The sequence below is a fragment of the Pseudorca crassidens genome, chromosome 3, assembly GCF_039906515.1.
Source record: "Pseudorca crassidens isolate mPseCra1 chromosome 3, mPseCra1.hap1, whole genome shotgun sequence".
Taxonomy (NCBI): Eukaryota; Metazoa; Chordata; class Mammalia; order Artiodactyla; family Delphinidae; genus Pseudorca; species Pseudorca crassidens.
The window spans coordinates 18,142,642-18,156,234 of NC_090298.1; positions in this window are offsets into that span (position 1 = coordinate 18,142,642).

Genomic DNA, 13,593 nt, shown 5'->3' on the forward strand with positions numbered 1-13,593 from the left:
AGGAACATAAAAGTATAAAGTTCCTTAAAGAACTTAAATAATTTAAAGTAGTACTTAACTCATTTAAAGTAATTAAGAGGTAACCAGTATAACTTAGTGGAAAAAAACAGTGCTTTTGAATGTCATTTTGCCAGTTTCTGGCAATGAGATATTTGGTAAATTATCCTCAAATATTTTTTTAATGGATAATATTAATTATTTTGGAGTATTGTTATGAAGATGAAATAATAAAAACTAGAGAGCATAACTAGTTTACTGTTTGACATAGTGAGTTTTTAAAAAATAAGTACTGTTCAAGAAAAAATATTGCTTTATTTTACTATATGTGAATATAGATTTTTTTGGGAGGGGTTACCATAATATGAGGAAACTGAAAAATAAAGAAAGCCAGCTAAATATTTGGTATAAAAATATTGGGCATAAATAATCTTTCTTTACACAGTTCAGTTTCTAACATTAATCATTTATAATTTTATTTGGAATATTTATTTCTATAGAATCAAGATAAAGCTCTTAGAAGTTATTTAATCAATTAGATTTAAGGTGAATATTCTCAGATAGCATCATAGTTCAAAAGGAAATGATTATCTTAGTTTGAATCAAAGCCGTATATTTAGGTTCAGAATTAGACTTTTCAGTAACAGCTTCTATAAAATATTCAAAAGCTAGAAGACATTTATCTTAAATGTCAAGTAAGGGACACACACTTTGGAAACAAATCTTGGTGATTTATCTCTGATGTTTTTCTATTTTTTGTTAATCCAGATATATTAGTAAGTTAAAACTTTAACAAAGAATAAAGAAAAATGGTGGAAGAAATCTCTTTATATTTAAGAAAGCTATGAGAAATATTTTCATGATGGTTGTCCAAATAGAAAGAAAAATGATAATAATTTGGGGAGCATATCCTTATGTTCGGAAAACATAGGAAATATGTATGTATAGTATATGTCTGTCTCATTTGAGGAAGATGGTGAACATTAATTAACTGCTTATGGTCTCAACTTATATTCACAAATTTTGTTAAAACAGTTTGTTCTCTGTTATAAATATTTATATAGTATGTTTTATATTTTAAAATTATGTGAAACGCCAAAATATTTTATTCAATTTGTATGATTCCAGATATGCCTTTCTTTCAGTAGACATTTGAAATATACAGAGTATGGTTTCACATAGATAATAAATGTAAGTGCAGAACTCAACAATTCCTTTCCTATTTTATCTTCTTAAAACTACTGTTTCATTTTTATCTTTGTACATATAAAAAGGTGGCTATTTTACAATTTTATTTCTTCTATATTTGGCTAACTTTTTCATTGTACTTCCTTAATTTTAACAAAGTGTATTTAGCTATTTTTGTGGGTTTGAATTCGTATTCTTTTTTCCAACTACAAATTTTTAAATGTGATTTTATTTCCATTTTAATAAAAATTACCTTATTTTTCATTTTATCAGAGCTTCATTATTCAATAAATCCAATAATCCCCACATTGCATTGTAGATCACTCTGATCCAGTATTTTAATTCTACCCTTTTTTTTTAACCCCACAAATTATTATCTGTGCTATTACTGGTGATTTTATTTTTATTTCAATATAAATATTTATTAATATTTATTACATGCTTACCTACTCTTTTGCTTATTATTTATTCTCACATCTCCAGAATTCCTTTTGAGTTCATTTCCTTCTTTCTGGATTCTATTCTTTAGAACTTCCCGAGCATTGTAGAGATATTTGTATTTTTGTACTCTCTCTTTTTTGATCTCCCTGACTCTCTTTCTCCTTTGTCTTTTTTTTCTTTCTTGAGAAAACTGATCACTGATTCATTGGTACATAACTCTAGGTTAATGGTTATTTCCTCTCAGGATTGCAAAATATATTACATCTGTTCTCTGTGATAATTATAGGTTTAATTTTTTAAATATATTTCCACTCATATGTTCTTTGCTGCAAGTGTGTAACCTGTTTTATAGATATCTTTCACCAATTCTAGGCACTTCTTAGCCACTTTCACTTCACATATTGTTGCTCACTTCTATTTTCTATATTCCCTCCTTCTGTAGTTTGAACTAGATATTTTGGACCTCACTTTACCCTCTTTTCCTTTTATTCCATTTCTAAACTTTCTTCCCTATTTTCTTTAATCTTGCATATCTACTTGGCATTCAGTAATTTTTCAGATATATCTTCCAGTTTAACTATTCTGTATTCAGCTATCGTTCACCTGAGTTATTTAAATGACTTAAACATTGTCTTATTTTTAAAATCTCCTGGGTTATTTTTGATTGTATCTTATCTTTGAGCAATATTTTAATCATATTTTATCTTTCTGAAAATCCATAATTATTACTCTCAATTCTATAATAATGATTTCATTTTTTATTTCTTTTTCTGCTGTCACTTCTTTTGTGCTGTTTCTCTCTGTGTTGCTGACTTTCACTGGATCACTTATATTTGCTTGAATTTACTTTGTGAAAACTTGGAAAAAACTAAGTAAGGATGTTGTTTTTGCCCTAGTTTGAATTTGAACTTGCTTCTTTATAACTAAAGTGTTCTACTCATCTCTATTCAGTGATTTATGGTTTCTAATATAGACTAGTTTTTTCCTCCCACCTCATCTTCATTGCTACTTATAATATTGATATTTGCATTTTCTTCAAAATTAACACCACATGTTTTAGCTCACCTTTTATTTCTTACCAGATTTGCAATAAGGCAACATTATGTACTATTTAGGACTTAGTGTTCAAAAGCAGAATATTTTATCAAAGTATCTCTTCTGGGCTTCCCTGGTGGCACAGTGGTTGAGAGTCTGCCTGTCGATGCAGGGGACACGGGTTCATGTCCTGGTCCGGGAAGATCCCACATGCCGCGGAGCGGCTGGGCCCGTGAGCCATGGCCGCTGAGCCTGCGCGTCCGGAGCCTGTGCTCCGCAACGGGAGAGGCCACAACAGTGAGAGGCCCGTGTACCGCAAAAAAAAAAAAAAAAGTATCTCTTCTGCCAGATATAAAGTACCAAACCCATTTAATTATCTTTGTATGTGGCCAACTGCCTACTAGCAAACAAAATATGTTAGATAATATTAGGAGTGATTAGGATTAATATTAGTGTGATTACTGTATATAAAAAGATCTACATATTTATTTGAAGCAATATAAATTCTGATATTTTAAAAATTTTTCCTGTAAAATAAAACACCACTTATCATTAAAAAAATCACTAATTCAAACATAAGCTAATGAAATATTTTCAACTTTTTAGAACTCATGCAATCAGATTTTAAAGCACCACTTAATTTTTAATGTACACTCTTCCAAAGAAATGTGTTAGTTTGTACTTATTTTATGTTTTGTTCATCTAGTGTGTATTGTAATGTATTCTAAAAGTGTGTCCTTAGAATCTCAGATTAGTTCATAAATTTGTCAATAGAAAGGACATATTTCTTTCCAAATTTGGAATTACCTTATGTTATGTAGCATTCAATTTGGTAAAAAAAAAAAAAAAATGTAATTTTGCAATTCTTTTTCATTTTAATCATTTGAAATTTGGTTATTAAAATACGCAATATTTGGTGGCAGACATAAGCAAAGTAGTTGTGAATCATAAAATCTCAACTTCACAATTCAAAAAAAATAGGCAAAATTCTCAGAAAAATTATGAAAAGGTAAAGAGTGTATATTAGTGAATTTTTCTACAGTAGCAAGTAATTCCCCCCAAATCCCATATCTTACAAGAAACATCCATACATTGTTCTCATTATATGCCAAGGTTGTGTACTACCTGTTGTAGCATTTTCTACATGTTTTGACCTTCCAGGATAGAAGTTAAAGTGATCCCCTACTTGAGATGTATCATTCTTTTTGTAGAGGAAAAGAGCATGAAAGCTGGCAAAATTTGCAATAAGTTAAACCTTTAGTTCTGAATTGTCCCATGGCATGCCTACTCAAAGCTCTTTGGTCAAAGCAAGTCACATGCCCAAGGCCCTACCTCAAAGAACATGTTTTCAAATTACAATAGATAAGGAGATATAATCCTACTTCACAAAAGAAAGGAGCAAGTATTGGATAAAATATAAATACTGACTGTAATAGGAGAAAACACACACAAAAAAACAAAGAATAGATTTGTTTGTACTACTTTTAAAAGAATAGGTGTAGTAACTCTTTGTTTGTGATGAGAATACTTGAGATCTTCTCTCAGCAAATTTAAAGTATACAATACAGTATTATTAACTATAATTACCATGCTGTGCCTTGGAACCCCAGAACTTTTTAATCTTATAGCTGAAATTTGTACCTATTGTCAATTATGCCTCAATAAAACTGAAAAAGAAAGAAAAAAAAGGAATATATGCAGTTCTATAGCTGAACAATAATGCTATGTTTTCTTTTATAAACTCTATTTATTTAATTGAAAGGATATGTGTGTCATGCAGTCTCTACTCCATCCTCCATAGAAAAGGCTTTTGTTAAAGACTACTATAATTATTTAAATTCTGTTACCTAGAATTTAAGTGTGTGATTTGAACATTTACAGAATGTAGATCTTATAGGACTAAATTATTTTCAGTTAATGTAAGATGACTGGCACATAAAAGTGAAATGAAAGAAATTTATTTAACTTTGTTTTATTTCCTAAGTCTAGGAATGTTTGAATTCCATAGCTTTCCCATGGAGAGAGATGACAGTTGTCATCCCCTAGTATTGAAATTTGTAGCTTATGTTTTGTGTCTTTTTTCCTTCAAGATTCTGTCATGGTCAATCAGTAGAGTTACCAGTTTTTGTTGTGCAAGAATATATAAAAAATAACAGGGGGATAGCTAATAGTAAACTGTTTCAATATTTTACAAATTTGAAACAATAACCATATGGTATTGTTAGTATTACTTTGTTAACCTAATATGTCAAAAAGCTACACATTGTATCTATACAGAAATGTGGGACTCAGACTAACTAAATTCAGGTCAGTGATCACACAATTATAAACTAATTTCTAAAATTTAATTTTAGAAATTAAATTTTAGAAACTAAAAATTTCTAGAAAAATTAAAAAAAATTTAGAAATTAAATTTTACTAATTTTTGTATATAAAAAATTATAATGTACAAATTATTCTTCATAGCAAACATTGCTTTTTCAACAATTCTGTTAAGTTCAGCAGAAAATCTAGAAATAAAATAGTCATTTATAAATGACCAAATTTCAAACTCCAAAACTACGGTTTTTGTGGCATTGCTGATGATTTCACTATTTCCTTTATGTCATTCTATTTATTAATTCTAGATCTTGCTCACAATTCTATGGAAAGAGCTATATATATGCCTCAGAATTATATGTTTTAAATAATACTCCAAAAGGATATTTATTAGTGTTTCAACAATATCATGGTCATGAAAATTCTCAGATCTCTTGCTGTGGGTCCACACTTCTGGAAGCATTCCCATTCCCATGTCTAGGATGTGCTTCCCAGACTTCCCACCAATCAATGACTGAAGATGGTAGATAGAGCAGAGCCAAGACACTCCTGACTCTAAAAATCATGGTTTGAGATTTCCCATGGACCTGTCCAAAGCTTTCTCAAATCTAAACTACAGTCTGAGCCACATCCTGCCCAGCTCCCCTTATTTCTTTGTCTCATTTTAAGGGTTTCATCCCTGCATGAAAGCCTGGAGCCTCTCCTTGCCTGCTCCTGCCTCTTCGCCTTTATCTTTTGCAGGTATCTCCTCAATAAAACCATTCACATTTAATTCCCTCTAGAAGAGCTTAACTGACTTAGGTAGCAGGAAATAGTTCAAGAAAAAGGTGGTAGATTATTCTTGGGTTACTTACTGCCTGGCAAGCTAGGGAAATGTCATTTTGTGTGGTAAGTGAGCTATGGATTGTCTCCAGTACAAGATGGAGTCCCAAATGCTCATGATTTCACTTGTGGTGACTGGAGAAAATGGAGATTATAGATTCTCTATATAGATGATCCTGAAGAAGTTGTCTCTGCTGGAGCCCTGGAATCCTCAGAGTTCAGAGAGGTGACTCACCAGTCCTTCCTAGTGAAAGCTAACAGTTTATGCATGATAGAGAACACTGTAGTAGCCTCTCTCACAAAGGCAACAGGTGACCACCTTTCCTCAAGAGATTCATTTCTTCTCCCTTGGGTCACAGGCTGGTAATTAGCATTAAATTGCAACCTAATCCAACTGGAATGTGTTGATAAGAAAGAGCATATACACTTATAGAGGAGATATAAGAATTAGCTTATGTTAGCAGTTGAAGGAATAACCCAGGGATTGCATTTTGGGGGTACTTGCTGAGTAGGCCAGAATATAAGACTGCATAAGAAAGAATTCTCAGGACATGAGGATTTAACACGCAGGCAAGGGCCCCAGAAAATAGAGATACCTCAACACTCTAGAAGAGTGAAGAAAGAAATGTCCCATGTTGAGCAACAGACATAGCTGAGTTGCCATGACAAAATAAAGAGGCTACAGGAAGAGAGAAAGCTGGATAGAATAAATTACGTGAGTCCAGAAAACCTACCAGAGGAGAGGTTTTCAGGAGGAGCCAGAATACATACCATTCACCAAGGCCATCCAAAATGCACTGATGAGAGGCATCGGCACCACAACATGTTAAGTGGTAGCTCTATTCTCTAAGGCTAAGTTGATGACAAGGGAGGCCGTGACAAACCTGGAATTGTTAATCTATGGCTGTCAGAATAACAGGAGATCTAGAGATCTTTTATATCTAGAACAGATATAGCAGAAGAGAAGGGGTTGAGAGGTGGGCAAAATGGGTAAAAGGGATCAACTATATGGTGATAGATGATAACTGCTCTTTTGATGATGATCACTTTGTATATTGAATTATAATGTTGCACACCTGAAACTTTTATAATGGTATTCATCAATTTTACTTCAATAAAAAATAAAGCTTTTATATCATTACTGATTTTTTTGTTGTTGTTTTGTTTTGTTTTGTTTTGTTGCGGTACGCGGGCCTCTCACTGTTGTGGCCTCTCTCATAGCGGAGCACAGGCTCTGGACGTGCAGGCTCAGCAGCCATGGCTTACGGGCCCAGCCTCTCCATGGCATGTGGGATCTTCCCGGACCGGGACACGAACCCATGTCCCCTTCATCAGCAGGTGGACTCTTAACAACTGCGCCACCAGGGAAGCCCAGATTTTTTTTTTTAATTATGAGAAAATCATATTTGAAATAACTGTGGTTCACTGTATATTTTTCTATAACTCCTGTTAATTCTGTCAATTTTTTAAATGTATGTTGCTTTGTCTTATTACTGGTTATTTTCTAAATTCAGCTTTGTAATCTTTAACTTTTCAAAGTGACTTAAATTATGCCAATTAGCCATTATTGCAAGTAAAATACCATGTATTGTTGTTTTGTCCTTTGTACTTTAGTTGTCATTCATTCTCCTTCTATATGTGTTATGTATCAACAGTGTAGTTTTTTCTTTAAAGAGTTAGTAACTATTTAATATATTTTATAAATATTATTTTATAGTTAAATTCACAGTTTCCCTTTCCGGTGATCTTCATTTCTTCCTGCAGATACGTACATCAGTAAATTTGTGCTCATTTTTTTGTTTGTTTGTTTTGTTTTGGTTTGGTTTTCTTTGTTTTATCTGAAGAGCTATCAACAGTATTCCTTGCAGTCTGTTTCAGCTAGCAACAAATTCTGCCTGTTCTTGTTTATTTGAAAATTTCATTATTTAACCCTAATTTTGGAACAAAATTATTACTACATATAAAATTTGGAGTTTACACATTTTTCCTATAAATTAATTAAATATATGATTTTATTATCTCTGGCTTCACTTGTTTCTGATGATGTTAGCTCTCATTCTTCTTATTGTTATGCCAGAATATAATGTATATTTTTATTTTCTGGTTAAATATTTTTTCCATTTATGATGTTTGACTATGATGTGACTTTCTTTGAATGTATTCTATTTGTGTCTTGCAGAATTTTTTAAAAATAAATTTTTGTTTTTAGAAAAAAATTTAGGTTTATAGAAAAATTGAAAGGGTAATACAGACAGTTCCCATATACCCAGGCCCGAGTTACATTCTGCACCCATCCTGGACTCCCCTGACCTCTTAAATGATTTTTTAAAATTTGTTTATATTAATATTTACTATTTGAGCTGTAAAGCTCTATGGAATTTTACAAATGCTTAGTTTCATGTATCTGCAATGAAAGTATATAGCATTGTTTTGAGACTCTGAACATATTCCCTGTGTTTCATCATCATTTCTAGCCCTTCTTTAATCTACTGGCCATTACTGTTTTACCATGCCTATATGTTCTGTCATTTCCAGATGTCATATAAGTGGAATAATTCAGTATGTAGCCTTTTCCTACTGGCTTCTTTCATTTTACCCTATACATTTAATATTCATCCGTATACTTTCATGGCATGTTAGTTCATTTATTTCTTCATTGAATAATATTTCACTGTTTGAATGTACCACACTTTGTTTATCCATTCATCTATTTCTCTCTTGATTGTCTTTGTCCCTTGTGAAATACCAGTTGACTATATTTTTGTGCATCTACTTCTGGGCTGTTTATATGGTTTAATTGATCTATGTGTCTCTTCTTGAGCCAATATCATGCTCTCTTGATTACTGTAGCTTTATAGTAATTCTTGAAATCAGGAATTGTTAACACTACAGCTGTGCTGTTAATCTTCTATTATTGTTTTGGCTATTTTAGGTCTTTCTACTTTCCACATTAACTTGATATTAGTTTGTCAATATCAAGAAAATAGCTCACTGGAATTTTGTTTGGAATTGCATGGAATATATAGATACAGTTAAGAAGAATAAACATCTTAACAATATTGATTTTTCCAGTCAATATGCACAGAATAACTCTTGATTTATTTAATCTTTTATCAGCATTTTATAGTTTTGCACATATAGTTCCTATACATATTTGGTTAGATTATAATTAAGTACTTTATTTTTATGGTACAATATACATGGTATGTTTTAATTTCAAATTTCATTGATTTATTAAATGTATGTGTGTTTATATTTATATGTACAGTATATATACAAAATACATACATATATATATATGTATAGCATATACACAAAAATATATACTAAACCATGAATCCTGTGACTTTGTTATAGTCCTTTATTATTTCTATAATTTTCCAAAATTATTTTTTTCTGCAGAGACAATCATGTCGTCTGCAAGTATAGACAGCTTTATTTAATCCTTTCCAAGTCAAATACTTTCTCTTTCTTTTTTCTGGTTTTAATGTACTAGCTAAAAATCTCAGTAAAAAGGACAGTAGGAGAAGTAAAAGAGAATATCTTTCCTTTTTTCTGGATTTTACTGAGAAATTTTTCAACTTCTTAACATGATATATAAATATTTTTATTTCACATAATGCTTCTGTCTGGTTTTGCTATTATGGTAATGCTGACCTCATAGAATGAGTTTCCTCAGCTTCTATTTTCTGGAAGAGATTGTGGTAATTGGCACCATTTCTTTTGATTTGGTAAAATTCACCAGTGACTATCTGAACTGAAGGTTTCTTTTTTGGAAAGTTATTGATTATTGATTCAATTTTTTTAATAGATATGGGCCTGATCAGATTAGCTGTCTCTCCTTGTGTAAGTTTTAAGCATTTGTGTCTGTGAAGAAATCATTCTGTTTCATCTAAATTATAGAATTCTACTTGTTCTTTATTGCCTTTTTAACATTCATGAAACAGGTCAGGATGACCTCTCTTTAATTTCTGATATTAGTAATTATTTTTTCTTTTCTTTTTCTGTTAACCTGGCTAGAGGTTTATCAGTTTTGCTGGTCTTTTCAAATAAGTTTTTGGTTTCATTGATTTTCTCTACTAAAGTTTTCAGTTTCAATAATTTATGCTCACATATGTATTATTTCCTTTTACTTTCTGCTTACACTAATATTAAATTGTTCTTCATTCTCTAGTTTCCTGAGGTGGAGCTCAGATTACTGATTATAGATCTTTCTTCTTTCTGAATATATGCACTATACTATAAATTTTCCTCTCAGCACTGCTTTCTCTGTATCTACAATTTTTTTTAATTTTTATTTTTATATAATTCCTTTTTAAAATTCCTCTTGAGACTTTTCTCAGTGATCCACATGAGCTTGAGAAAAATGTATATTTTATTGTTGTTGAGTGGAGTATTCTATAAATGCCAATTATATTAGTTTGATTGCTATTACTGTCCAGGTCAACTCTATCCTTACTGATTCTGTGCCTACTTGATCTATCAGTTTTTGCTTCACATATATTGAAAGCTTGATGTCAGATTCCACAACTTTAGGAGTTTTATGTCTTTTTGGAGAATTGATACTTTTATTAATATGTAATGTCCCACCTTTTCCTTGGTATTTTTTATTCTTAAATCAGTTTTGTTGAAATTAATATGCCTACTCCAAAGTTTTTAGTTTAGTATTAACTTAATATGCCTTTCTTATTCCCTTTACATTTTTTAAATTATTGGAATTTATTTTTAGAATAGTTTTGAGCTTACAGAAAAACTGAGCGCAATGTTCAGAGTTCCCATATACTCCCCCTCCCACTCTTTCCCTTGCCCTCATTATTAACATCTTGCCTTGGTGTGGTAAGCATGTTAAAACTCACCCTACACTGATACATTGTTATAAACTAAAGTCAGTTATTTTAAGGGCTCACATTCTTTGTGATCTACAGTTCTGTGGGTTTTGTCAAAGGCATAATGTTATATATCCACCATTACCACCACATCATGTGGAATAGTTTTACTGCCCTAAAAATCCTGTCTGCTCTAGCTGTTCATCCTTCCCTCCTCCCCTCCCCAGTCCCTTGCAACTACAGATTATTCTTTTTTTCACTGTGAATATGATAAATTCCAGATTTTCTCCAAATATATTATGGCATATTATACTCCAACACATGGAAGGGAAGTATTATCACAGTAATTTTTTTTCAAATATAATCAGACTGGGTTTATGCCTCTCCTACAAAGATTGATAATAATAAAATGTATTGTCTCTGGCACTTGTTCACCTGAGTTTGGATTATATAAGAACTACTGAGATAGGCCACCAATCTTCCAACTCTTGTGCTAGAAAGAGCCTCTTTTTTTTTTTTTGTCTAAACAATACTAGCCTCTAATGAATTCAGCCAATTAAAGGAACTAAATGTTTCTTTTCTCATTGTTCCTGTGATCTATACTCTGTGTGCCTACAAGATGCCAGTATTAAGATTTCATTCCTTGCACATTCTCTGTCCATCACCACTGCCCTATGCTATGAGGAAGTGCTTCTTCTCCACCCCTCACTTGGGTTACAGAAGGATTAGTCTGTATAACCACTTACTCTAGGCTAAGTGAGGTCTTTGAGTGCCTCATAAGGCCTCTTTAGCCATAGTTCTTGGTGCTCTGGACTTATTGGTATGTTCATAGGAGTTTTTGTGGAAATCTAGTTACCTAGAAGTGCTGAGGTGTTGGTTCGCTTGTTTGAAACTTGAGTAATGTAAACACCTTGTTCTTCTGCTTAATCCCCAAGGATTGACATGGGGATGGTTCAATTTCTCCTTTTAGTATATTCAATAGACTAACACATCAATGTGCTGTGTTCTCCTTCAGTAGTCCTTGTTGCTCCAGTTTACTACCCACATGATAAGAAAGTTGTCCTACATGTTTATCTCAAACTTACATGGAGAAACTTGAGAAGAGTCAATTAGTAGAACCATTGATAATGTCAATTACTAGTAAGAGTCTATAGAGGCAAACATAGATACATATATCCATATCTATCTATCTATCTATCTATCTATCTGTCTATCTATATCTCCTCTGGAAATTTTTTTCCATGATACATTAGTTGATGGGAACGAATTTTTCAGAGAATATGTAAAGGTCATTCTGTGTGTACATGTTTGTATGTATTTCATAATTTTCCATGTATATGTAGATAGAAATCTACACACCAAAGTTCTACTTCATTTATTTAATTATTAAGATTATTTTTATAATGAAATGTTAAGATTTCAAAGAATTTTTATCTCCTAATTTTCTCCCAAATATTAATTTAATTATATAGGGGAACATAAAATCTAAATTTCTAAATAGTTATATCAGTATTGATGCTAATTTTCAACACTTTTTTCATCAAGTGTATATATTAATAAGATGTGTGAAATTTTTTAATTCTAGTAATAGCTTTAGGTATAGATATTAATTTCTACATGCAAGAAAATGCATACTACACAATCAAATTAGAAACTAAAAAAATTAAAGTAATAAAATTTAAAATAATCTCACAATATGAAAGGGATATTTATATTGAGTTAAGCTAAATTTTACTCACGAAAGTGTGCTACAAGAAATCTTCAGTTCCTTTTAATTGGCCGAATTGATAAGAGGCTAGTATTATTAGCAATGATTTTGTAGAAAGAAACCTTTAATTATTCCATAAATTACTACCATAAAGTAAATAAAGTCAATCAATTTAGAGCAATTTGCCTCCTTGTAAATAACCTTCAAGCCTGAGAGAAAGGAAATAAAAAAATAGTAATTCTTAAAATGGTCTGAATGTCCCTTGTCAAGTAGATAAAATCAAACCACACCATTTAAAAATGTAACAGTTCATTTATTTAGCAAGAATTTTTCTGGCCAACTGAAATCCAAGAGCATTACAATGTTTTTGATGCTTTGTGACAGTGATAGGAGATGAATTATTTAACAGAAAATTTAGATGACAATGAGATTGTAAGAGAAAGAACTGAACATAGTAATTCTAAAAGCAAAGCAAGTAAAACTTTTTGGCTATAGTTTCTTGTAGCTTAGAACATAAGATATACATATTTTCTTGGTTAATAATGACATTTACAGGGGTTTCCCTGGTGGCACAGTGGCTGAGAGTCCGCCTGCTGATGCAGGGAACACGGGTTCACGCCCCGGTCCGGGAAGATCCCACATGCTGCAGAGTGGCTGGGCCCGTGGGCCATGGCCACTGAGCCTGCACGTCCGGAGCCTGTGCTCCACAACGGGAGAGGCCACAACAGTGAGAAGCCAGCGTACAGCAAAAAAAAAAAAAAAAAAAGACATTTACATATATTAGGAAAATTTCTGTTAGTATATGACAAAGTTGCTTACCCCTTTTTTGAACAGTATTATTGGATATGTTTCCTAATTTATGAATTATAATACCAATTTCATTTAAATTTTGAGAGTATAATTTTTCAGATTTAAAATTGTGAATGGTTGGATATGCTGATAATATACTATGCTATGTCCAAGAACAAGAAGAAAATATTAGAAGAGTGAAAGTAAAACTTGGAGTGGAAAGCGATGCCCTTGTGAAGATAAGCAGTTAAGGTGATAACTATAGATTGAGAAGACAGAAAGAAAAGGAAAAAAATACCCTCTGGTGGTATCATTTGTATCTAATTAGTTAATTAGAATCTTTGTATCTTTATGACATGTGTATAGATTGCCAATTTATATTCAAATATCAAGCAAGTGTATTCTTTGTTTTCTGTTTTTTTTTTTAATTGAAGTATAGTTGACTTACAATATTATATTACTTTCAGG